At 42.4% G+C, this 25,150-nt stretch overlaps 1 protein-coding gene across 6 annotated transcripts in view; it reads right to left on the bottom strand.

The window, feature by feature from the left end:
* TLN2 (talin 2) overlaps positions 1-25,150 on the bottom strand; it is a 401,618-nt gene that overhangs the window by 220,472 nt on the left and 155,996 nt on the right. For 5 of the 6 annotated variants that reach the window (XM_036440039.2, XM_036440034.2, XM_036439998.2 and 2 more), the window contains one exon: positions 8,018-8,093. The gene's annotated coding sequence lies outside the window, so the exon portion shown is untranslated. Of the gene's footprint in view, positions 1-8,017; positions 8,094-21,210; positions 21,229-25,150 lie in introns of those variants that run through there. The other variant, XM_036440007.2, reaches the window with a different exon arrangement.

The following is a 25,150-nucleotide window of genomic DNA, read 5'->3' on the forward strand; positions in this document are numbered from 1 at the left end:
AATAGTGAAAACCCAGACTGGAAAACTCTATAGTATAGTTTTTTAATCACAGCACTACTGAGATTTTGGGCCAGAGAATCCTTTGTTATGAGGGGCTGTCCTGTGTTCAGTAGGATATTTAGCAGCATCCTTGACCTCTACTCACTAGATGCCAGTAGCAATCCTCAGTGGTGACAACAAAAACAAGGCTCCAGAGATGCCAAGTGCCCCTAAAAAGGACAAACAACTCACTTTCTTCAACAAACAAATCACAAGAGTAGGGGTGGGGATGGCCGAGGGATACAGAAAAGGATCTGTAGATTGAAAGGGGATTAGAGAGACCAATTTATAGCAATGTGTAAACTTTATTAGGATCCTGACTCAAAGAAACTTAAAGAGAAGTACGATAGCCTGGCCAGCATAGCTCAGTGGTTGAGCATCAACCTATGCACCAGGAGGTCATGGTTCAATTCCCTGTCAGAGCACATGCCCAGATTGCAGGTTCGATCCCCAGTATGGGGTGTGTAGGAGGCAGCCAATCAATGATTCTCCTTCATCATTGATATTTCTATCTCTTTCTTCCTCTCTAAAATCAATAAAAATATATTTTTTAAAAGTACTATATTGCAATTGAGGAAATTTGAACATTAATTTGATACTGAATGATATTAAGGAAGTACTGGTTAATCTTTATGGTTTTGGTGTGGTAAGGTAGTTAGATACATTTTTAGTCCTATCTTTTAGAGCCATATACTGAAATAATAACAGAGGAAAAATAAAGATGCACATCAAAATGACTGGTAGGAAAAGAACGGTATGAATTGATGAAATAAGACTGGCCAAGAATTATTTAGTATTGAATCTGATTAATGGGTACATAGTTCACCATACATTTCTCTTTACCTTTGAACATGTTTGAAAGTTTCCGTAATAACAATCTGGCAGGCAGCTCCTCTCCCCTTCCTCTCAATGAGCACGCAAGTCCCACAGTGGCCATGGCAGGGATGTAAGAATTTACAGTTCTCTGCTTGCCTCCTGGGGTTCTATCTGGATGCCAAGAGTTCTTCTATTATTTACAACATGGCCCTTAAATAATGGAGCCAACTACTTAGCAGCAAGCTATTCCTAAGTTTTGAGAAAAGCCCACTGTATTGAACGAACTGGGAGATAGGGATAATTGCGTCTAGTGTGACATCTTCTCAAGGGATGGTCACGAGCAATTGTGTTCATATGAAATTTTTGCCTTAAGTGCTGAATTTAGAAGTTCACTCCCAAGTAAAGAATTAAATTTTGCTCATCTTAGAAGGAGCCAAGTCCCCACTAGCCGTATACAGCCCACCTCAGACCCTCAAAACTTCATCAACTAACCCAGAAACAATTTACTTTCTTTCAAAGGCCTACTTGACTCATTAGAAATACCCATGTCTTTCTCCACATGTAATCTCTTCTGCTTATTCACCATAGATACTGTGGTCTCTCTGGAAATGTGTAGACAAAAACAGAACAAGGCCATGTCATCGTATCCTCCCGTGTCCATTGTTATGTCTGTGCTTCCTAGCTCGGGGTACTGAACGTGTTTCCTCTGAATCCCAGCTTTTGCGATGAGTGGCCGGGGGGGCAAGAGCCTCACCTGCACCACTGTCCCCCGGGCCCGCATCACACTTCCCAAGCGGACGGCAGAATCAACCGGGCATCCTGGAGCTGAACCGTCTCCTGCAGGGGAGACTGCCTCCTGACTCACTGCTTAGAGGCAAAGAAAGGAAAGAACATATAATGTATGGGGGGAACACTTAGGATCCAAAAACAAGAAAGACTTTTTAAACTTCATTTATTTCCTTCTCTCGCTGAGGGACTGGGTCCTATCCATGTCTTCCTGAAACTTCCACAAGTTTCCCGGTGGAGAACAAAATGTTGACCAATATTTAAATTGTCCTAATAGATTTGTCCCCAAAATCACTGTGCCCAAGTGTCACTGGGCTTCTATAACTATTCGGGTCAGTGACCTTTGTATAATGGAACCAAAAATGTCTTACACGGATTCCTTCTCTGCTCGGCACTCTTTCCTAAGCTTACAAGCAATCAACAAATAGGAAAATAAAATGTCGCCATGTCAGAGTTAATTATGCAAGATGATGGTAGGTTACTTTGGACCGCTTATCATGATAACGGTAAATGTGCATCAGCAGCCTCGTCACCACTGCATCTGGGTACATACTGACTCCTCTTTGTTCATTAAGTCATGACCTCACTAAGGCCAGATACCTCCTCCATCAGGAAGTGAGGCCCATCTCTGAAGATTGCCCTTTCATTCGATGCTTATTTGAGGAACTAAACATAAAGAGGTCAGATGTGTGGAGACTAAGTGCTACTTGCAACGAGGAAGCACATGTTAACGCTGCCACCTTGGCCTAATGGACATAACAAAGAGGAACCCCAACTGCTGCCATCCACTCGGAGATCACAAGTTCCTGGAGAGACTGCTGCTTCCACTGCCAAAGCTCCCGTGAGGTCTGCATAGTGAGGAGGGAGCAGCCCGGAGAGAGGAAAATGCCAACGCTGCATGAGGGACACACACACACACACACACACACCCCGCCCAGGGCACCTGCTGTCCATCCGGTCCCTGTCATAATAGTCACTTACTAAATACAGTAACACCAGAAGATGTAAGCAGACCACTGCATTCATGGGAGAAAAGGGAGTGTGAAAAGTAAAACGTGATTGTTTTTTCAACCTTCCCTCTAAAATAACTACCAAAGCACACCATATATTAAGATAATCCAATGTACCTGACTCACACACATACTTGAGGCTTAGGAAAACATCTGGATCAACAACCACCCCTGACAAAGCACTTTTCCGACCTACCAGCAGGGCTGCGTGGGGAGCCCTATTCCTCACTTCAAATCCACAAAGGAAGCATTACGCAGGTGAGGACATTCCCGGTGCCAGGCACAGAATCCGGCACCATGAGCTGCTGGCCACACAGAAGCCACAGGAGGAGGTGATGGGGAATTAAGCAGAGCTGAATTTCCCGGAGCAGCAGTACTTTTCGGGGGGGGAAGTGAAGGTCTATCCAGGAAAGTAATAGGTTCTGAAGACAGAAATTTTTTCTAACCTATGAAACCACAGTGGGCACCAGCGGGCACCGCGCCTCAGGCAGCCCCGAGGTCTAAGAGGCACTTCCCAGGGGAGGCCTGGAGGCTTCCCATCCGGTCTCAACACCTTGGTGTCCAGAGTGTCAATGACAACGTCTGTGCCAAGGGCTGGTATGTGGACTGCAGCCTACACCAGGCCTCAGAAACAAGGTGCTAACACATCAGGGCCTCTGTGAAGGAAGGAGAACTTCAAAGACCAGGCTGCTGCCTCTTCAGAGTCACCAGGGCCTGAGGCCACTTTTCTAATACTAATAACAGCTTCTCCTGGCCATCAGCACTTACTGAGAGGCAGGCAGCACCCAGAAATCAAAATGTTCTGGCTGAAGGTGGAGGAGGAGGGGCTGTGGGAAAATAAAGCGGGCTCTAGGTAAGATGGGAAGACAGAGTCTAGGAAATGTTGAGGCTTCATTCAAGGCAGCTGGTGTCCTGTGAAAGGGAGAATCCATTCAAGCATGGTCTGCAGAGGGGCCCAGGTGTGAGGGCAGTCCCACCACACCATCTGGCTGACATGGGACCTATTATAATAGAGGACATGCTGCTTCTTGGTTTTTAACACTCAGAATCAAGTCACAGGTAAATCCTAGATGCCGTTACCAGATTAAAGGACGTATAAAATTAGCTGCCCAAAATGGAGAGGATGGATGGGAGGGGGAGTGCCTCTAGGAGACAACAAGAAGAGGCTGTGTGTGTCATGTGAGGGGCACAAGGAAAGACTGACAGAGTGAAATCAGTGCAGAGAGAGACAGGGATGCTAATCAGTGACCACAACAAGACACCAAGAAAGTGCCTCTAAAACCAATAAAGAGCGAAATGGTGCTCTACACATTACATTTACACCCGTGGAAATCCCCACAAAAGCAGCAAAGGGTGATCTACAGGGCCAAGGTGGGGGGTGGGGAGGCGACGCAAGTTGCTGAAGTAAAGGGGTTAGGTAAGGCATGTTACTTTTCTATTCTGTAATGTTTTCTAATTTCTAGCCACTTGCATACTTGACTTTGACAGATATTCTTTTAAATAAATGATCCTTGATAAAACAATTGTTTAGATCAGTAGGATTTTACTTAAGTTTTATCAGGCTTTACAGTTCTGTGTGAAGACCCCTGCAGCTGGACTTCCAGTGTGTTTACTTTATTTTAATCTTAGTCCAGTCATGTTTAAACTCTACAAGTGCACAAGCCATTTTATGGTTCTGAGAAGCTGTCTAATTCCGACTTGTTGTAAACAGAATAAAATGCCTCTGGTGATCATTCTATTATAGATTCTCAGAATATGAGACTTCATGGGGGGGGGGGGGGGGGGGGAGAATAGTTCCGAAAGTTTTGCATTCCATAGTAGAACAGTTAAATGCAGGCACGAGCATTCCAGAACATTTGAGTCTATGAAATCCAATCATTGTTAGATAGAAAAGGCTCAACTCTTGAGTTCTTCAGGAGGTAACATTGGAAAAAAAGTAACTGGTACCGTATTTTCCGGCATATAAGACGACCCCCCTAATTTTACAGTTAAAACATAGGTTTAGGCCTATATTTGCTGTATATAACTACTCCCCATTTCTGAGGCAACACCAGTTCTTTTTTTTTAATAGACCGCCTCTCTGACTCTGGCCAATCTGAGCAGGCTCTTTTTCATTTAAAAGTCGTCTTATACGCCAGAAAATACGGTAAGTATAATCACCCTAAAAAGCTCAAGGAAACAACTTCTTCTTATGCCCATGGATAAGTTTAATTATGAGAAACAATCTGGAAAGTGTTATTGTTGTTGTTCTGAAACATTTACTAAGCACAGACAGCAGAGTGAGGACCTGGCACATGTCCGGGAACCCTGATCAAGGAGATGATGCTAATTAGCACGGTGCTAATTAGGACTCTCAGCCACTCAGAGAGCCAGCAGTGGGAGGGCAAGCCAAAGAATTCAGCTAATGGAACATGGGAGGAAGACACCAGTGCATTACGGATTGCATTTTTTATGGAGAAAAGTAAGCAAGGAACAACTTATCTTTACTGACGCCACTGCCTTTAAGTGACCGATACAGAATGACAAACAGCTTTGTAGATGGTGCTTTAAGTTTTTATGGAGTCAAGAGCTTCCCTAAACACAGTGGGAACTAAAAATTCCCAGAGAGCCAAAAACAATGTTTTTCATTTAAAATTGTGTTTTAAATATTTTTCTTTCAAGCCTGCAAGGAATATGAAGATAAGTTCAGAATATTGCATTTATTTTCAAATCTGGACTATGCCACAAGTCATTAAGTAAAAGGCAAAACAAGTCATTTATCATATTCCCCCACCTCCTTCTACTTATTCATGCATACACTCCCTCATATGCAGACACGCAATCCTTTAAAGCATCATGTTTATTCTCCCGAAGCATGGCTGTCTCAAATTCATAATTGCTCATCACTACAAGATCTTACCAAGCATGGCCTGGCCTTCTGAAAGGCTCTGAACATGATTGATAGATTACATTGTTCATTCATTAAATTTTATTCAGACTTGGACTGGTTCAAATCCCTTAAAGCAATTCCTTCCCTCTGGTTTATGTCAAAATAAAAGCTCTAGCTAGCATTTATTCATGTCTGTAGACACTTTCAGAAAAGTCAAGATTTCAGGTAATCTCTTATATTCCTATAATTTTAAGACAAATGTTTCTGTTGTTAACATAATTTCTTCCAAAAAAAGGGTAGTGAGATAAATATCCCTGGGGGAGAATAGAGGAGCAACACAACGGAAGCATATAGAGAGTGAACCCAGAGTTGATTGATAGAGGGAAAGCAACCAGTTAAGTCTGCCAAATTTCATGTGAGTTCCCCAGAAAACAGGCACATAAAACAAACAAACACCAGAAATCATTCAGGGAGAAATTCTAAAGGACTGAACCACTATATTCCGATCATGCAGACCCTGGTAGAACGTTACAGAACTTTCAGAAGCAGCCTGGATTGGGCAGGCATTTTGGAATAGGAGGTATGGTTGCTCCTTCCTCCCATCATTTTACCATCGTAATCATTTAGCCCATAATCACCTCTGTCCTCCACCCACCCTACAGCTCACACACATCGCCAGAGAGAAATACATGGTAAGGCCAGTTTTCAGTTCTGTACAGACCCACAGCATAGAAATCCGCCAACATGCTCCTTTCAGATCTAAAAACTTGGGAAAGGCTTATGTATGTGTTTCCTATACACCGTGCCCAAGCCCTTTAGCCAGACCAAACCACCCACCACCTTCTGCAGGTTCCCAAAGGACATCCACAGAGGATCCCGAGGCAGGACAGCTCCTTTCCTCTGCCCTTCACCCTGTCTCCCAAATCCTGCCTGTGACCTCCACGGCTGCACCCCAACACCTTGCACTTGGCTTTGGATGGGTCTCTCTAGAGATGGACATTCAGCCCACCTCATCCGGAGCTCTCAACACTCCCACCCCACAGGCAGACACGAATATGTGAAACACCACCTCACCAGAGGAGGCCTGCAATGCTATAAAGGAAAGATTCTCTATTCTTTGCTGTCGATTTTCATTTTTACATCGACTACAAGGTGGCTCGCAGCTAAATTTAATGTTCACATGAATAAGCCACTTTTATTAGGGTTTCCCAACAGAACAATCCCTCCTCTTCTGCTTGACCTCTGGCCTCTCTTAGTTCCAGCATGCTAGCTGTCGCAGCATTTTCTGGAAATAGCTGATATATATAACTACAGTGGATCCCTTTCCAGTTTCAGAAGAATGGTACCGTTTTCAAATTAGAGAAGACTCCTTAGCAGTCATATGCCCCAATGTTCCCCAAATGCCAGTCCTCAGGCCAGTTCTGGCTAGTTCAAAGCTAACTGGTCAGCAGAGACTGGACAAAGAGGCAGGAAGAGAAGGGCATTTTCATCATGCTAAATGCATACCACCTAAAGACAAATTTATGACAGCCTACTTTTTTAGTATCAAAATATTTCTCTCATGAAATGATGCTAGTAGATGGTACTTATTTTTAAATTAAAATAAACCTTTTAATTATGAAAAATTTTAAACACAAAACAGAACAGTATGCACATTTGTAGTAAGCCCTCATGTACTCATTCAGCTTTCATAATCACTATGTTTATACACAGCCACCCCAAATTCAGTAAACATTGATCCTGAATTTTTTTTTCCTATTCTACAAAATATATAAGCATGGGAACAACTAGGCTGGGCCAGCCTGTACAATTTATGGAGACCAGCGGCATTAAGTAATCTGTCCTCAGCTGTGCATTGGGTCAAGTACAGAACTGGCACATGTGGTGTGCCGTGACACAGGCTTTGAGAGTTGAGGCCAATCCTTTTCACCTGGCAGACTTCGGTTGAGGCCTGCCCAGGACCCACAGGAGATGGCTTCCTTCCCTGCCCTCGCTATCTCCTACACACTGCCTGAGACCATGCAGCCACAACCAGGACAAACAAAGGGAAAAACCAACCCTCTGTAACCAAAGCTCACTTTAGCTCATGCTAGAGCAATTGCATGCCATCCCTGGAGAGCTCCATACCGTGCAGTTTCAGTGCAAACACTATTGGAAGTTTCTACATTATTTCCTTATCCAGCATTTAAAAAAAAAAAAACGGGGGGGATGAAGCAAACATATATGAATGAGAATTCATACAATAAAGTAAAAAACCAGCTACACAACCCCTCTTATAACCGCCCACCATTACCCCACTAACCAACTACCAGGTAGGGTATTAAATTGAAAAGGAAGTAGTCAGACCAGGCAAGCACACTCCGGCCTCACAGAACCCTGCTAAAAATCAAACAAGAGAGTATACGTGACGATGTTTTAACACTTCATCAACCTTTACCAATGCCAGGGGTAGCCAGTGAGTAAGAATAAAAGGCTGTGTCTTTTTTAAAGGACTCACCTGAATTGTTAGCTTATGGAGCGTCACGTTCCCTGAATATGTCCTGAAGCATCAGAGAAGCCTTCAGCAGCAATAACTGAAATAATAATAAAAGCCATCAGAATCAAGTAATGTTACAGACGTCAGTGTTTGGGGAGAAAAATCTCAATCTATACATTTGGTCATTTCCCCCCCTCACTAATCATGAAGGGAAATAACTCAGGAAACAATGAATTTCCGCTGCAACACATGGGCTGGGAATATTCTTGACCAACAGGGAATCGAGGTCCCAAGACACTTATTTCAAAGAACAAAATTATGTTACTGTTGGCAAAGAGGCAAAACACATTATTTTCTTCCCTGTAGTAGAAATGCTTAATGGCTTTGAATTTAAACAAAGACCAGCTACATACATTGCCCTGCCTGCCCCCACACCAAGGTTTAACACAAAAATCTCAGACATTGCACATTAACCTACACGAGCTCTTCTTGTCTTGCTCACTTTTTTCCTACTTAGTTCTTGTAACACATTTGTGAAGGGGCCCTTCATTGCTTCAACTGTTCCCACTTCATCCCCAGTTCTGAGAGGAACTGAAAACTGACTATTTAACACCTTATTCCACAGAAACCCAATTGGAAGCAAAGAAGCACGGTAATCAATTGTAGGAATCAACAAAATGAGCCAGCCATAGCTAACAAGCGCAGTCTGAGGGAGAGCATACAGATGGATCAATGAAACAGTAAACATCCAGATATAGAACCAACTGTCCCTATATAATCAGATCTGTGTAGGTAGACATGTGAGACTAGTTGATAAATGGTGTTGGTTTGCTCTTTAGGAGGAAGGAAAAATATAGATCTCTCTTCCTACTTATGATAAACATAAGCTCAAAATAGAATTAGATGAATACTAGAAGAATACACAGATGAATGGTTTTATAATACAGGGTTAGAAAGGGCCTTTTTCTTTTTCAACATGACATTATGATATCAAAATCTGAAACTATTACAGGACTGAGATATTTGGTTGAGTACAATTTTTTAATATCTCAAATATATGAATGGCAAAAACAAATCAAAAGTAAAAATGAGAACGAACACCAATATTTTGATCAAAAGTAAAATAAGACATTAGGTAAAATAGATATATAAGAAATTTATAAAAGATTGCTATTCTTATGCAAAAATGTTTTAAAAACCAGTAAGTAAATTAATATTCTCCTCAAAATGGATAAAGCAAATTTTAAAACTTTCTATAAGAAAGTTTACTCAACTACACTGAGTGGCCAGATTATTATAATTTCTAAACACATAATAATCTGGCCACTCAGTGTATATCCTATATAATAAAAGGCTAATATGAAAATTGAACCCTCAACCAGGAGTTCAACCAGCAGGCAGGCTGGCCAACCACCCATGTCCCCTCCCCCTGGCCAGGTTGGCCGGACCCCTGAATTCATGCACCAGGCCTCATATATAAATATATATATATATATACACATACACACACACACACACACACACACACACACACACGAGTGGCCAAATTTATTATGCATTTAGAGATCATAATAAATGGCCACTCGGTGTATACTAATAATAAAAAAATTCAACTCTAGAACATTTAGACTTATTTAGCACCTATCAAACTGACATTTACCCAAGATTGACAATAGCCAATGTTATAGACATATCTCATAATGTAGCCACTTAAGTAATTATGTCAGCATGTAAAATAGCATACTCTATGATCCAGCAATCCTATTTCTAAATAAGTTACTCAAAGTAGATTATTGTGTAAGTAGAAAAATGGTTATAAATAGAATTGTTCATAATTTTGAGAAAATAAATGAATAAATGCCCTAAAGGTCCACAAATAGACATGTTAAGTAAACTACAAAGACACTGAAAATCATGGAGGTCTGTATGTATTGTTATGAAAAGGCATCTATGATATACTTTTCAGTGAATAAAACAGGCAAATGACTATAAACAGTTGATTCCATTTGTGCAGGTGTATGTATGTGTGCGTGAGACTGTGTGAGAGTGTGTGTGTGTGTGTGTGTGTGTGTGTGTGTGTGTGTGTGTGTGTTTTCCTGGACGTCTAGAAGAATGTTCATCAAAAATAGTTATGATTAGCCCTGATTATCAGAATTTTAGGGAATTTTTAGTTTGTTTATTCTGTAGAATTTCACGTAATGAACCTAAATTTTTTTCCAAAGAATAAGATTGAGCTATTTTTAAATCTCACACTCAAATGTAAAGTGATAAACTACATAGATTTCTATTTTCCTTCTCTGTCAGCTTTTCTCTTATTTTAGTGAGGTTTGTGTCACACATGTGCTTGGGGTGAACGCTGATTACAGAGTTCCCTTCCTGATCTGCGGTCCTGTTCACTCCCCAGGGCCACGTCAGCATTGCCTCTGAGTTCCTAAGACATAACTGTATCCTCATTATAATTCTCTTTTTACTGAAACTAGCTCAAGTTAATTTGTTACTTGTGACCAAAGAAGAATCAGTAATACAGTGCTGCGTTTTATTTTCCACCTTCTCAAGCATTCCACCCCATTTGAAAACAGATGAATAGATCCCATAATCACATTAATGAAGATTTATAATGTCAAGTACTGTTTACAACTACAGATGAAGTAATTGAAGCAAGAAGCACAAAGCTAGAATAACAAAGGCAAAAGACTATTTCAAGAGACAGGCAAACTTCTTCTTGGCTAATAAGAACTGATGAAAAGAGTATTTGAAAAATAAGAACAAAAGGGACATACTTGTCCAGATGAACCATTTCTATGGTTAAAATATTCTCCATTATAATATTCTTAATCACTCCACACATTTCTTTCTATTAGGTTATATTTATATGTGAAAAGCTTTTTAATTTCTATTTGGACTATAAAATACAGAAATGTATTCCCATAATGGGCCCCTTATCTTGTATATCTCTCCAGCAAACAAATATATTTTTCACATTGTCCTATTTTTAAAGGTTCCAAAGTTCCATGTCATACATGAATCCTCATAACACCATAATTACAAACCTTGTTAAAGAACCATAATCCCTTGTAGATGTACAAATCCCTCTCTAGGTGTATTGATGTAAAGTACGAATCTAGTTAATCCCCTGTCACCTCCTAGGGCCTCTCCCTGCCCCTCAAAATTTCCCTCCATGGTGACAGACAGTGGATAAGAACCACTATCCAATTTCAGAGAGGAGCAATCTATGAGGCTTAAAGTATCTCTGTCTCCGGATCATAACTCAGACAACCCACCGAGCTACCAGGGCCAACCACAGCACTCTGTTCTGACCCCTCCTCAGTGCAAGGGGATCTTTCTCAATGGGTGAATGGGGAGCCAGCCAAGTCCGTATTTGAGGCTGAGATGTATTAGGGTTTATGAGACAAAACATTGCTGTTAGGGGAGGCAATAACACAGTGGTTAAAAGTAAAGTGATTGATCCTGGTTCTCTCATTTACCAGTCATTTGGTCTCAGGGTGCCTTAACCTCTCTGTACCTCAATCTCCTCCTCTATAGCAATGCCCAGCAAAAGGACTGGTGTGATGATTAAAGGAGATAATGTACCTAAAACGATGAAGAGTGCTCAATAGTCAAGCAGGGTCTTGCTTGAGCTCTAGGTCAGTGGGAGCAGGGATGGAGCAGCCCATTGTTTGTTGCCTACAAACCTGGGGACAGAATATGTCCCTGTGGGGAACAGTTAACTACTTACAATGCTTAGTTTAAACATGGATAAGACCCTCCCAATTAAATAGAAGGTGCCAGGAGTTTGTTATTTAAAGGAACCTTGTTTTAAATTAGAGTAGCCTTCTCCGGATCATCAAAGAATAAATCATTTGGCAGCTCCCACGTTGTACCTTTTCTGGAGTATTTCAAGAAGCATAGATAAATGTGACCAAAAAGCACCAAAAGCTATTGGCTAAAACACCTGTCATCAACAGCAGGACATTAGGGCAGGAATTTACTTCTGAATCCCAGGTCACCACCTACTTGCTTAGGAAGCTTAAACACACTTCTCAGAGTCCCAGAACACTTGCCACGAGAACAGAGATGGTAATATTCAGCTATTTCAGATGTGAAATGAAATAGTATAGGTCAAGTTCTTAACACAGTGTCTGGAGCCAGGTAAGTGTTCTATAAATGGTACATCTACTATTAACTATCATCTTAACCACATTAAAGAGGGGGGGAAACACATTCAATAACGTGATTAAGATCACACAAGGCACTTCCTCACAGTGAGGGTGTTATGGACTCTTGATTTCCACACTTCACTTAGCATGATCCCCACAGGAATGAGGGGCCACGTTGAAGGGAACCCGAGGCAGCAAGGGGGTCTGGAGGTACAAAGGGCCTGCCTGATGCATGCGGCTGAAATCTCACTGGGTGGTACAGGTCCTAAGCGACCGAGGACACATTTGTCCTAAGATTTCTTCAAAAGGCAGGAAGGGTGCAACACCACATTCGAGCTTTGCCCTAACACCATGTGCTCAAGCATAAAAATCAGAAAATGGGCCCACGTGGGCATCATCTCAAGGGATTTTGCTGCCCAGAGTTAACAACAGTGCTTTTATAACATAAGGCCAGTTAAAGCAGAAAAAAAAATCCACTAAATTAGGTCTAGTAATAATTAATGTCGTTTTCTAATACTTTTTTAAATCGAATTTATTTAAACAATACAACAAAATTTAATCAACAATATAGTTGCCGTTGTTTTCTACTACTTGTGCCCAACGCTCAGGAAGCATTTTAATCCCTCTGTTGTAAAAGTCTTGTGATTTTGATGCAAAAAATTCGGTCAATGCATTTTTGAGGCATTCTTCATTATTAAATTTTTTTCCAAGAAGAAAGTTTTGCAAAGAACGAAACAAATGGTAATCGGGAAGGGCAATATCAGGAGAATATGCAGGTTGAGGGAGAACTTCCCATTCCAACTGGCGCAGTTTTTCAGCAGTGATTCTTGCAGTATGCGGTCGTGCGTTATCGTGGTGAAGAATTACGCCCTTCCAATTAATCAGCGCGGGTTCTTTTTCTCTTAAAGCTTGGGCTAACCTTTCCAACTGGGCACTATACACTGCACTTGTAATGGTTTGGTTAGATGGTAAAAGTTCATAATGAAGAATTCCTTTAAAATTCCACCAAACACACAACATCACTTTTTTCGCATGCAAGTCAGGTTTTGGCATGGGCTGCGGAGCCTCATTTTTCTCCATCCATTGAGGCCGCCTTTTCAAATTAACATACAGCACCCATTGTTCATCTCCGGTAACAATTTGCTCTAAAAACGGCAAACGGTTTTGACGAGAGAGGAGCGAACTGCAAATTGTGACTCTTTGATTACGGTTGTTGTCGGTCAACTCATGAGGAACCCATTTTCCAAACTTTTGGACTTTGCCAAGTGCACGCAATTGATTGGAAATTGTTTTTTGTGAACAATTTAAAGTTGTCGCAAGCTCTTGTTGGGTAATTTGAGGATTTTGCACCAAAAGAGCTTGAAGAGCTTCTTGATCAAAATTGGACACACGGCCTCGACCACTCTTGTCATCTAACGAAACATTTCCCTCGCGAAATTTCTCAAACCAACGCTGGCATTTTCTGGCGCTAACTGCATCTTGACCAAGAGCACTACAGATGTTTTTTGCAGCCTCACTTGCTTTTCTTCCTAATTGGAACTCGTAAAGCATGCAGTGCCGAATATGCTCTTCATCCGCCATCTTCTTAGCCCTAGTTTTGCAACAAAAACCAAACCAAACACAAACTTTTTCAAGCAAAACTTGTTAATTGCACTTCACACGTTCTGTAGATACCACGTGTTTGAAGGTTATGTCAATACAAGTCAACGCCAAGCAAGATTTTAAACGAATGTTTAAAAACGACATTAATTATTACTAGACCCGATAGCTAAATCAATAAGCCAAGTATACCATTGTTAGCTTGAAGTTATCATTAACATTTGACATATTACTAATCACTCAAAATCATAAAATCTAATAAGAAATAGACCAGCCAGTGATTCAGTGGCTAAAATAAAGATAGGAAGAGAATTTTTAAAAATATATTTTATTGACTTTTTACAAAGAGGAAGAGAGAGGGATAGAAAGTTAGAAACGTCCATGAGAGAGAATCATCGATCAGCTGCCTCTTGCACACCCCCCACTGGGGATGTGCCCGCAACCAAAGTACATGACCTTTCAGTCCACAGGCTGATGCTCTAGCCACTGAGCCAAACTGGTTTGGGCAGGAAGAGAATTTTCAAAACAAAATTCTCCCAACTTTCTCCAACTTCTATCATTTGCCAAGGATTTGTCTTCTCTATTTTCTTAGAAACTTTGAGAAATTTCCCATTGAAAGTGCAGCTGAATGATTGCAATCCAGCTCCTTGAGGGCTGAAGCTCTCTGGTTCCAAAGGGAAACATCCCATTCTCATTTCCTGGCTTCCGTTTCCTGACTTCCCAGCTAGAAGCTCGGTGCTGGGGACTAGGCCACAAGGAAGCTCAACAAAGCACAAGCTTGAAGCACCAGCGCCCAAGGCCTTCGGAGGGTTTGAGAAGTAACATGCCACCTCAGCCTGTGCCGGGCCAGGAGAGCTCCAGGGACCCCTCTGCAGTCCTCTCAAGGCTGCACTCCAGCAAAGGGGGAAGTAGGAGGTGTTACAGGCAGAATAAAAATAAAAAAAATAAACTCTTAATAAATATGGGAAATGCTCCTGTCTTATTTGTACAGATTTCTTTACTTTCAGGGTCTATGTCTTAGGACAAGTACCCCACACATCACTTTGAAAAAAAATAATGTCATAATTAGTTCTTTTGTGCAGGAGTACTGAAGGCTCACTTTGTCCCACAACACACACAATTACATAACTAAGCCCACGGCCCCTAAGAGATCAATTAGTGGTGCAATGTTAATGCAAACTAGCACGAACTACTTTACTAGGAGGACAATGATAGAACTAAACCACTTTACCTCGCTCAGTCTTTATATGTTTTTTACAACTGGGAAAACAGAGATGCCGTTAATTCCTCCTTGTTCTATACCCCCATTTCCCTTCCCTCAACATTTTAAACACACCTATAATAAAATGCAATTAGTAATGTGGGCGACTAGAACACATGTGTCAAACACAAGGCCCGCAGGCCAAATCCATCCCGCCAGGCCTTGCAATGTGGCCCGCACCGCGCTGTCATCACTGCACTCCGCTGCGTTTCCATCACAATGACAGTTTATGACTGTTCAGTAAACCATTCGGCCCGCGATTTAGGCTGGATTTTAGATTTTGGCCCCTTCTCTGATTGAGTTCGACACCCCTAGACTAGAATGTAAGATTCATAAGAATAGGCACTGTATTTAGTACAGGACAGCCCCAGCCCTTAAGCAGTGTGGGTACAAGAATGCCCCACAAATACTTGAAGATGTGACTAAAGGGATCAATAAATAAGTTTATGTAGGTGTATCATTAACTCATTTTATAAACTGGCCAAAATATATATTCTACAGTCCTATATTTTAAGTTGACTTTGAAATGCTCATTATATAGCAATTCATCTTTCTTTTCCTCAAAAAGTTTTATTTTTCCTATTTCACTCCCATCCTTTGCAACTCCACCACCACCACCACCACCACCACCACCCCCACCACACACACACTCAAAGGTATTTCTTCTTATGACTTCTGGTTTAGAAGAAAATTTCTGTCTCTAGACCTAGTACCATATTCAGTACATTATTTCAGCCAATTATTTTCAATAAAGGCCAAATTAACTAACATTCAAAAGACTAGGAATTTCAATTAATCAGAACTACACAGCAATTTTCCTTTGGGAGAAGGAAGAAGAAACACATTTATCTTCTAGAAAGCAACTATACACAAATAAGCTTTTATCACCAGTTTGCTGCAAAAGGCAACTGAGCATGGAATACAGATATTAAGAAGTAATCTATACCATTAATTTCAATATTCTGAGCATAATGCTTAAATGACCCTAAGAGCCCTGGCTAGTGTCAATGAGTGGTTAGAGTGCTGGCCCTTGCACCTAAGGGTCACAGGTTTGATCCCCGGCCAAGGACGGGATGCATGCCAGAGGCAATCCAATGGATATTTCTCTTTCTCCTCTATTTCCCTCTCCCTCCCTCCTTTCCACTCTCTGAAAAGCAATGGAAAAAATGTCCTCAGGTGAGGGTTAACAAAAAAATAAAATAAAAATAAAAAATAAATAAAACCCCTGAGATGTAGCAACATCGTCAAATGAACCAATAAAAAAATGTTTTTGTGCTAAACTCAATTCACTATGAAAATACTCAATTCGCTATGAAAATCTGACAACACATTTTAGAAAAATTTGCAATAGTTGTTTGTTTGTTTTAAAGGAAGGGGGTGAGAACAACAAGGAAACACTGCTCTAATTCTACCTTGGTCATGCGGAAAAGTTAATGAGATAGATTTTCCCCACCACCATGCCTCCCACAAAGCAGGTAGTGGCCAGGGTGTTCCTATTTGCAGTCCCCAAGCTTTGCTTGGGCTACATTTCCATCTATTGCAGCATTCCTGCCCAGCCCCAGCTGTGTGGCAGCTCCCTCCACCACTGGAGTAAACAGGCTAGGAAGTCAGCTGAGTTGTATCCGTGACTCCCAAGGATATCCAGGACTGCTACCTTACTTCCCACCTGCCCTGCCCCAGCATCTTGTGCTCCAGCACCACAGAGCCAGCACTCCTCCTTGAACCCTGCACCCTCTGAGCTCTTCCCCTGCAGTGGCCTTTGACCTCTAGTCTCCCATGCCTAAAATGGCCTTTATGCATAAATGTCATGACGCATTTGTCCAAACCCATGTAAACAGTAATGTGCAACACTAGGTGTGAGCCACATTGTAAACTGCAGACTGCATGATGATGCTGTGTCAATGCAAGTTCATCAACTGTAGCAAATGCACCACTTAGGTGTGGAATGTGGACAGTGCGGAGGTTTTGCATGTCTGGAGAATGGGTGTATGGGAACTGTCCGTACTTTCTGCTCAATTTTGTTTTGAATCTAAAACTGCTTTAAAAACAAAGTCTTTAAAAATTATAAACAAACAGAAAGTTAAAAATTCCATTAAAAACAAACAAAAAACATGAGCAAGAAGTGAAGGGTGAATACGGGCCAGTGTGGCTCAGTTGGTTGGGCGTCATCCTGTGCACCAAAAGGTTACTGGTTTGATGCCCAGTCAGGGCACAGTCAGGGTTGTGAGCTTGATCCCCCAGTAGGAGGCATGCAGAAGGCAGGCGTTCTGCTCTCACATGGAAGTTTCTGCACCTCTCCTTTTCTCTCTCTAAAAACAAACCAAAAAAAGTAAAAGAGAGAGAGGGAGGGAGGGAGGGAGGGAGGGAGGGAGACAGCAATGCAGATGCCTCCCAGGCACCAAAACCAAAGAACCTCTCATGGGGCCCTGTCCACAGCAGGGCAGAACCTGGGGAGAAGCTCTGAGTGAGACAAGGTGGGCTTAACTCTAGGAAGCAGCGATGGAGGGCCTGAGGTCCTCCTGGCCAGCTAGAACCATCACTTGCATATACCAGCATCAGGTTGGACAGCCGCTGCCCATGCAGACCTCCAACCTGCTAGAACAACCTTGAGAAGTCACGTCCTCCCCTTCTATTCTCACTGCCACCTCCACCTTGAGTTTGAAGGCTACTCCCCCATGCCAGTACCTGGAGAACTGCTTCCTACAGAGAAAGAAACTATCCAGCTGAAGATCACGCGGAGAGAATATGACTCCCTCAAGGGGTGAACCTCCTGGTTTTCCTGGCCAGTGGGAAATACACCACCTGTAATGGAGTGCCCCGGGACTGCAGCCAGGAGAGGGAGCAGGCATCCTGCTAAGGAGACATGCTAACCCCCTGTGAGTGTACACCAGGGCTCCTTCCTCCAGCCCCCGGAGCCTGGCTGCCTGAGAGCTGTGAACTAACACATGACCATTTAAAGGCAATGGAAAGAAAGAGTCCAGGAGCACCAGGAAATGTTATCAGACTCTGGGCAACCTAAAACAGATGTCACAAACAAAAACACGGGGTCATGTGGGAAGATGGTTTGGCTAATCAAGAACAAATGAGCTACTCAGGTATACATAATGTGCAAATCAGGGACTTATTTTCTTATAAATAAGGACCTATCATCACTTGATTCTGATTAGCAGCTAGTGTATCCTTCAAAGCCCCTCTTTCAAGAGCAATTTTGCTGCCTTAGTATTTCTTACGATGTGCAATCTTGTCTTCATAAATTGCCACCTGGTATGTTTTTCCAAAAGGCTAAATCCTTCTTCTCTTTCCCCACCCAGGCAATAGTTTTGATCCATTTCATCCAAAACTGAATCCCCTACCCACCCAACAAACAGTCCTTTTGTCACTGACACTTCCTCCTCCTCTCAGGACATTTTGGGATTTTACTTCCCCTTAGCCATATGCCTCCTTCTTCCTGTCCCTGGCCTGTCATTACAAGTTTCCCCTTTTCAAGCAGCCTCCCTTGCCCCTTCTTTGCCATTCTCTGAATTTTCCTGGCAATTCATGTTGTCATGTTGTATTCCTTCTAATGCTGGTTCCACAGGGCTCTAGACCACAACAGATAGGGCATACTCAACCGCCCAGCACAGAGCCTACTGCTGGCTCACCCCAGGCGAGTAGCATGCTGGTCCCCTTACACTCCAGCTGGGCGGACGTGGGCAATGCGGGTCCTCTGAGCCTCACTTCACCCCATAAAAGGCTGGAACACCTCCCTAACTTCAGCTTAAGACCTGGGTAAAATGTGCCTGCAACAGAAACCGACCTTTTTCTCCTCCCCATGTGTGATCATTCGGCTCTCTAGCTGGAATAAAATCGCGGTGAGAGCAAGGTGAGACATTCCTTCCCTGTGTTCCTTCTAGACATGTTCACAGTATGAGATAGCCAAGACGTGGCTTTAAAAGAAGGCTTTCTAGTTAATGGCCACGTTGCCTTCAGGTGATAGGGTTTCGCAACTCGGCTTCACAACTTCCTTCACCCTATCAATACTTCAAACGTTCTTTTAAAAAGTTCAGATATGTACAAAACATAGGGAACATTACAATGAACCTTAAAGTACTTATCCAGCTTCAATGATAACCAGGCTTACTTCATCTAGGCCTCTCTCTTCCTTCTTCCCTGGTCTTCACTGGAGATTATTTTGAAGCAAATACCAGAGAGTATACCATCTATAATAATAAAAGTGTAATATGCTAGTGAGACTGGACGTCCTTCCAGACGTCCTTCTGGGATGAAGAGGGGGCTGCAGCCATGGGATCGAGGCAGCCCCTGGAGCTGCGAGGGAGGGATCCAGGCAGTAATCCCCCCACCCCAACCCTCAGCTGCCAGGAGGGATCGAGGCAGCCGCCGAGGCTGCGAAGGCCTAGTCTTGCACAAATTCCGTGCATTGGGCCTCTAGTTTCAATATAAATATGTTATGAGGCTAATATTTTTAATCAGAAAATGTGTAATAAAGCTGCTTCCACTTAGAAAAGGTAAAGTTCTGACTCTATCCAATAAAGTTACGACCACTTCCATCTCTTTGTTTCCCGTTGTACACAACTCAGGTGACCCAGAACCGACTCAGCAGGGCTGTGCTAGGATTCCTGGCAGCACAGGAGCTGGCTGGCTGCAGGCAGGACGCTGCCCGCCCATCCCTGAGACCTCTGCTTCAGGGAGAAACAGGGGCCTGAGGACTCTGAGGCTCCCCAGCTGGTTTGCTTGGGCATGACTAGGACTTTCTACTTCCCTGTTCAATTTCCATGTCATTCCCAGCACCAGCTTCACTACCCAAAGTAACTGACTCCACCCGCTCTTTTTCAAAAACAGAATGAATAAATATATATATTCAAATAGCAAAGTCTTCTTTGGGAACAGGTCTCCTCCCTATTACCCTTGTATTAAAAAGAAAAAGGAAATGCAGGTGGCCAGAGGCCTGAGGGGAGGGGATGACTTTCCAGAGCGTCCACTGGGGTCCTTGCTAAGGTAACCATGAAATCATTTAAAATTATTTTGGGTCAAGTCATAATTCAAATAGAAAGCTACTTGGGAATTGTTCGAACTACCTACCTCACTGTGGACTTGAGTTCTCTATGTCCGTCCTACCCAACGAGAAAGCCACCAGCCATGTGTGACCGGTGAGCACTTGAAACGTGGCTAATCCGAATGGAGATATGCAAAGAGTGCCACGTCCACAGATTTCAAAGACTTGATACAAAAAAAAAAAAAAAGTAAAATACCTCAATTATATCTTTTAAATTTTGAAATTTTCACACTTTGAAAACTATATTAAAATGATTCATCTTTTTAAAATGTAGCTACTAGGGAATATAAAATATGTGTCTCATAAATTTAGTTCCAATATGATGCTTCTTCAGATTCTAATTCCTTTCCACAACAGCCTAAATGTGTTTGATGTCAACGCACCACACCTGGAGCTATTTGAGCATAACCCTAGAGCTAAAATCCACTTGGACTTCTTTTTTGAATTATTCTGTATGCCTCTTCTAATGGTTCCTGCCAATTCCATTAAGATTTAAATATTTAATTTTAATGTTCCAGTAAGACACTCATGGCTACCTTGAGCATAAAACATCACATAACCACTAGATAGACCCCTTCAGATTGAGTCAAAATGTTTAACTGCTGGGCTATTAAAAAATCATATTTTTTTCTATTTTTTGTTGTTGTTTTTTAAATTAATCTTCACTGGAAGTTTTTTTTGTTTGTTTGTTTGTTTTTTGTGTGTATGTTTTGTTTGTTTGTTTTTTCATTGCTTTTCACATGCCCCGACCAGGGCATGGAGTGAAATGCAACCCAGGAACATGTCCCCCTGACCAGGAATCGAACCTGCAACCACTCAGTGCATAGGCTGATTCTCTAACCACTGACCCACACTAGCCAAGGCCCCAATCCATATTTTTAATCTCATAATCAGAATGTGATAACACTTCTTCTGGCTGTTACAACCTTAGGTGTTAGAATTTCATTATGCAGCTGAGAAAATATTCAAACCCACATTTCTGCTACAAGAGGAAGGAGGGTGGGGCCTACTCCGCACACTAGGAGGAGAGCAGTTCACCTGCCTTCTATCAGTTTCCGGTGGATGAAATAATGAGCATATGATAAACTGAGCATTCAACAATGACTTTTGAAAAAGGGAAAGCCAAACAAACATTACACCTGACTTCTGAGGGATAGTGGACTTCAGGGTGCTTCCCAGCTGCCTTTTCCTAAAAGTCAGCAGGGATCAGAATAAGGGAGAAGACTTTGGTTAAAAAATAAAAATAAAAATAAAAAATGACTCCATGAAAACTGATGAAGTAAAACCTCCATTATCTGGCCCAGTGCTACCCAAAGGGTGTGCTGCCCACAGGCAGTTTCCGATTGGTCTGCAAAAATGCAAGTACGGAAACTGCAAGCAACCATTTGGAAAACTGTATAGCAATTTGACAAAGTTACTTATGATGATCAAATTTTTTAAAGTCTTTATATTTTGTGTGTCTTTTTCCCAGATATCTTATTTTTATTGGATTTCACAAAAGTGTGTTAGCCCCCAAAATTAGAAACCAAATAACTGGTCATTCCTTTCAGAAACACTAGACCAAGACTCCAGATTCCTCAATTTTCTGGTGGGCTCACTCCCTATTTGTAGAAAATGGGGGCCAAGGGTAACAAAAGGCTAAAGGAAACTGCATCTGTACATTTTTAGAAAGAAGAACCATTTGCAGGGGAAACGGGTAAAACAGAACTATTTCCATGGCACAGTTAAGATTAGGATCTATAATAGTATAATCATTTTACATCTACAACCACATATTTCTTCTATTATAAAACACCATGGATTATAAACCACATTGTAATATAATATAGTGTTGATGGATCCTGATTTCAGAAATATTCAAATATATACAAAATAAAGTTCTTATGAGCAATGATTACACCTCAATTAAACAAAAATGTCGTGTTAATTACACACACACACACACAATAATCGTATTTTTTAAAAGTCTTTCACCACATTTAGGTGAAACACTGAAAACGTCTAGGTGAGTGAGGAATTGTAAGCACCAACCATGAACGGTGCTCTGTGGGACAGGAAACTGAAGGGGCCCAAAGAGTCCACCGTTGAGATGGGAAGAGAGATGGCCTCCAAAGTATCCAGGAGTGGACAGTTGAGCAGTTTAAAGGTCAAATGACTCACATGACAGTCACTTCCGTGACATTCAGTCCCAAAACTCCTTTCTTCACGCCGGCCAGCCAGAGGAGGGGCCTGGAAGAAGGCTGTGTCCTCCCCGGGCCCTTGACCAAAGGTTAAGGGTCTGGGTGCAGAGCCAGGCAGCGCACTCCCACCCTGCTTTCCCAACCAAGTGGTTCTGAGCCCGGAGGCCGCTTCCCTTCTAAGCCTTGTATCCTCGTTTGTAAAAAGGGTTAATAAAACCTCTATGGTTTTGCAGAAGGCTGGTTTTGTTTAAACAAGATTCAGGGATTTGAGCAAACTGTAGATGAAGGAAGGAGAAACAATGACCCAGGAAGGAGTCAGGTTTCTGGAGAAAGGAGGCTTGGGGGAGATTTTTCCACCTAAGAGCTCTTCCCTTAGACCAGTGGTCGGCAAACTGAGGCTTGAAAGCCACATGCAGCTCATAAGCCGCGGTTTGCTGCTCTGTTGACTAATGAGTTTTCCAACCACTGCCTTAGACTAACACTGCAGGGAGAGAGGAGAAGCTGGGCACATGGCAGCTGTTTTCCATGTGAGCTGGAAGGAGGCTCCCTATGAACTCTATGAACGTGGGTGCGGAGGAAATGTGGCGTAAGGACGCTTACAGTGAGATGAGCGTCTATGCACTGCCCAGAGGAACCTGAGCAGGTGTGGGCCAGGGGCCTCTAACAGGATGTCACGTGGGACGAGGACCGAACCAAGGTAGTGGAGGAGAATGTGTGTGGGCATCGGTCCCTAAAAGGTGTCCTCTAAGGAGGTCATGTGGCTTTCATTCCTGAGGGGTGCGGCGAAGGGCACTTGGAGCTCGGGTCCCTCAGAGGATGAGGCATAAATAAGTGAAAGCAGGGGAGCCTAACAGAGAGGGAGGACAAGGAAGAGTTTCGATAGGGAGGTTTCAGTGAGGTCAAAGAGCAGGTAAGGGGAGCAATCAGGGTGAATAAAAAACGTTAAGAGGGGCACAGTATCTGGGGAAACCACACCTTGGTCAGGGTGTGGTTATGAAGACTGAAAGGCAAGGCCTTAACAAGACTTAAAGGTCAATTGGGGGGCTGGGTGGTTAATGGGTTCAGCTAAAATGTGATGTTGAAGATTTATTTCAAAGTAATCAAATGGAGAAAGTATTGATTATCAGTATTAATAATTATTGAGGCTGTGTGATAGGTACATGGTGCTCATGTTAGTTGTTCTACTTCTGCAGATGTTTGCAATTTCCAATCAAGAGACAATAGGAAGGTAACATACAATGTTTTTAACATAATTGTATTAGTGCGATGGCATTACTGCAACAAACTCAAAATGATGTGTTTAAATGAGGAAGATGTGTAAGGTTTTAAAAGAGAGACTGACAGGTCCATAGGGATAGTCTTTTAAGTCTTTTAAGAAGCAAGACTGGCTGGCTGTGGGCACATGCAGTCACACTTGAGAAGATCCAGGAACTACATCGACCCAAACAGTGTGTCACCTTGACATCGAAGGTCGGCACTTTCCCTCTGATGACACAAAGTAAGTTTGACTGATTTCGCAGGCCTGATAGGCAACGGACTACTGTCATGCTTTGTTGCTCAATTGAAGGATCAACTAACAGAAAGGTGCCAGGTGTCAGGCTCATCTCCCGAGCACCCTCAGGGTGACTGGCATCCCCCTTTTAAAACCAGCAGAGGGATGGCAATAAGCCGGGAAAAGAAAATAGCTAATACCTGCTCTGAAAGCTAACAGTCAATAAAGTTGATTTGATAATCAGCAACCTCCCTTACTTCCGTGAGACCCACACCGTACACTTGATGGGTACAGCTGAAGGTGAATCTCAAGGAATGAATCAAGGTTAAAAGACACAACCTTCACGCCTACACCCACACACACAAACCACCAAACTCTGAAGGGCTTACACACTACCACTTTGGGGAGAAATGGCTTAAGCCAGTGGTCCTCAGCCAGGGTGATTCTGTCCCTCGGGGGACATCTGGTTTTATTTGGAGACATTTCTGATTGTCACAACTGGCATCTGATTAATAGAGGTCAAAGGTACTGCTTAACATACTCCAATGTACAGGAGAGACCCACAACAAAGAATTATCTGGCCTAAATGCCAATAAGCTAAAGTCCAGATGCTCTTGCTCAAGCAAGTCAAATTCAGTGCTAAGGGAATATTCAGACTTATTCAGAGAAAGAGGGAGAGAGGGGGACAGGAAAAGAGGGACAGAAATGACGCTGACTATTAAAAGTATGAATTATATATTTCTACCAATGTTCTTTAACCAGATGTGGTGTTTGATGCCATGCCCTCTGATGTAGTTCCTATTTTGCCCACTAAACTGAAGGGAGCAGACACATAAAAGACTAATTGCCAACACCAATATTTGCTACTTTTCCAACGGCCATATTTACCCAAGATTATTCTGTTCTTGGTGAACTGGGAACCAACTGGCTGTTGACACACTTGGAAAAGAGCCAAGGAATAGGCTGGCACCATTTCCCATGGCTGGCAAAGAGAAATGTGGTCCAAGAAGACCAATCTCTAAAAACCACGTAAGCTTTTGGACTGAACCACTTTGAAAACGAGTTCTTATCAACAGGGCAATCCTGTTAACGTTTTCAACTAAAGAGTCTGGAGAAGAGGAAAGAGAAGAGCATGGCGTAAGGAAAAGCACACAAAGGGGGTAGGTAGGAAAAAGGAAGAAGAGAGAACAATGATCATTAAAAAATCAGCAGGGCTTTGACCTGAAGAAGGCAGAAAGAAAAACAAACTCACAAGTAATTATTACTCCACTGACTGTCATTTTAAAGCCAGATTATTGACCCTGAAATATAACCCACAACTGACCTCCACAATGACCAATAGTAGCTTCTTATTAGAACTCCACTGTTTACATTCGCATCTGTGAGGAGTTTACATAATACTGGTAACTGAA

This window comes from Pipistrellus kuhlii, unplaced genomic scaffold (assembly GCF_014108245.1).
Source record: "Pipistrellus kuhlii isolate mPipKuh1 unplaced genomic scaffold, mPipKuh1.p scaffold_m20_p_1, whole genome shotgun sequence".
Classification (NCBI taxonomy): Eukaryota; Metazoa; Chordata; class Mammalia; order Chiroptera; family Vespertilionidae; genus Pipistrellus; species Pipistrellus kuhlii.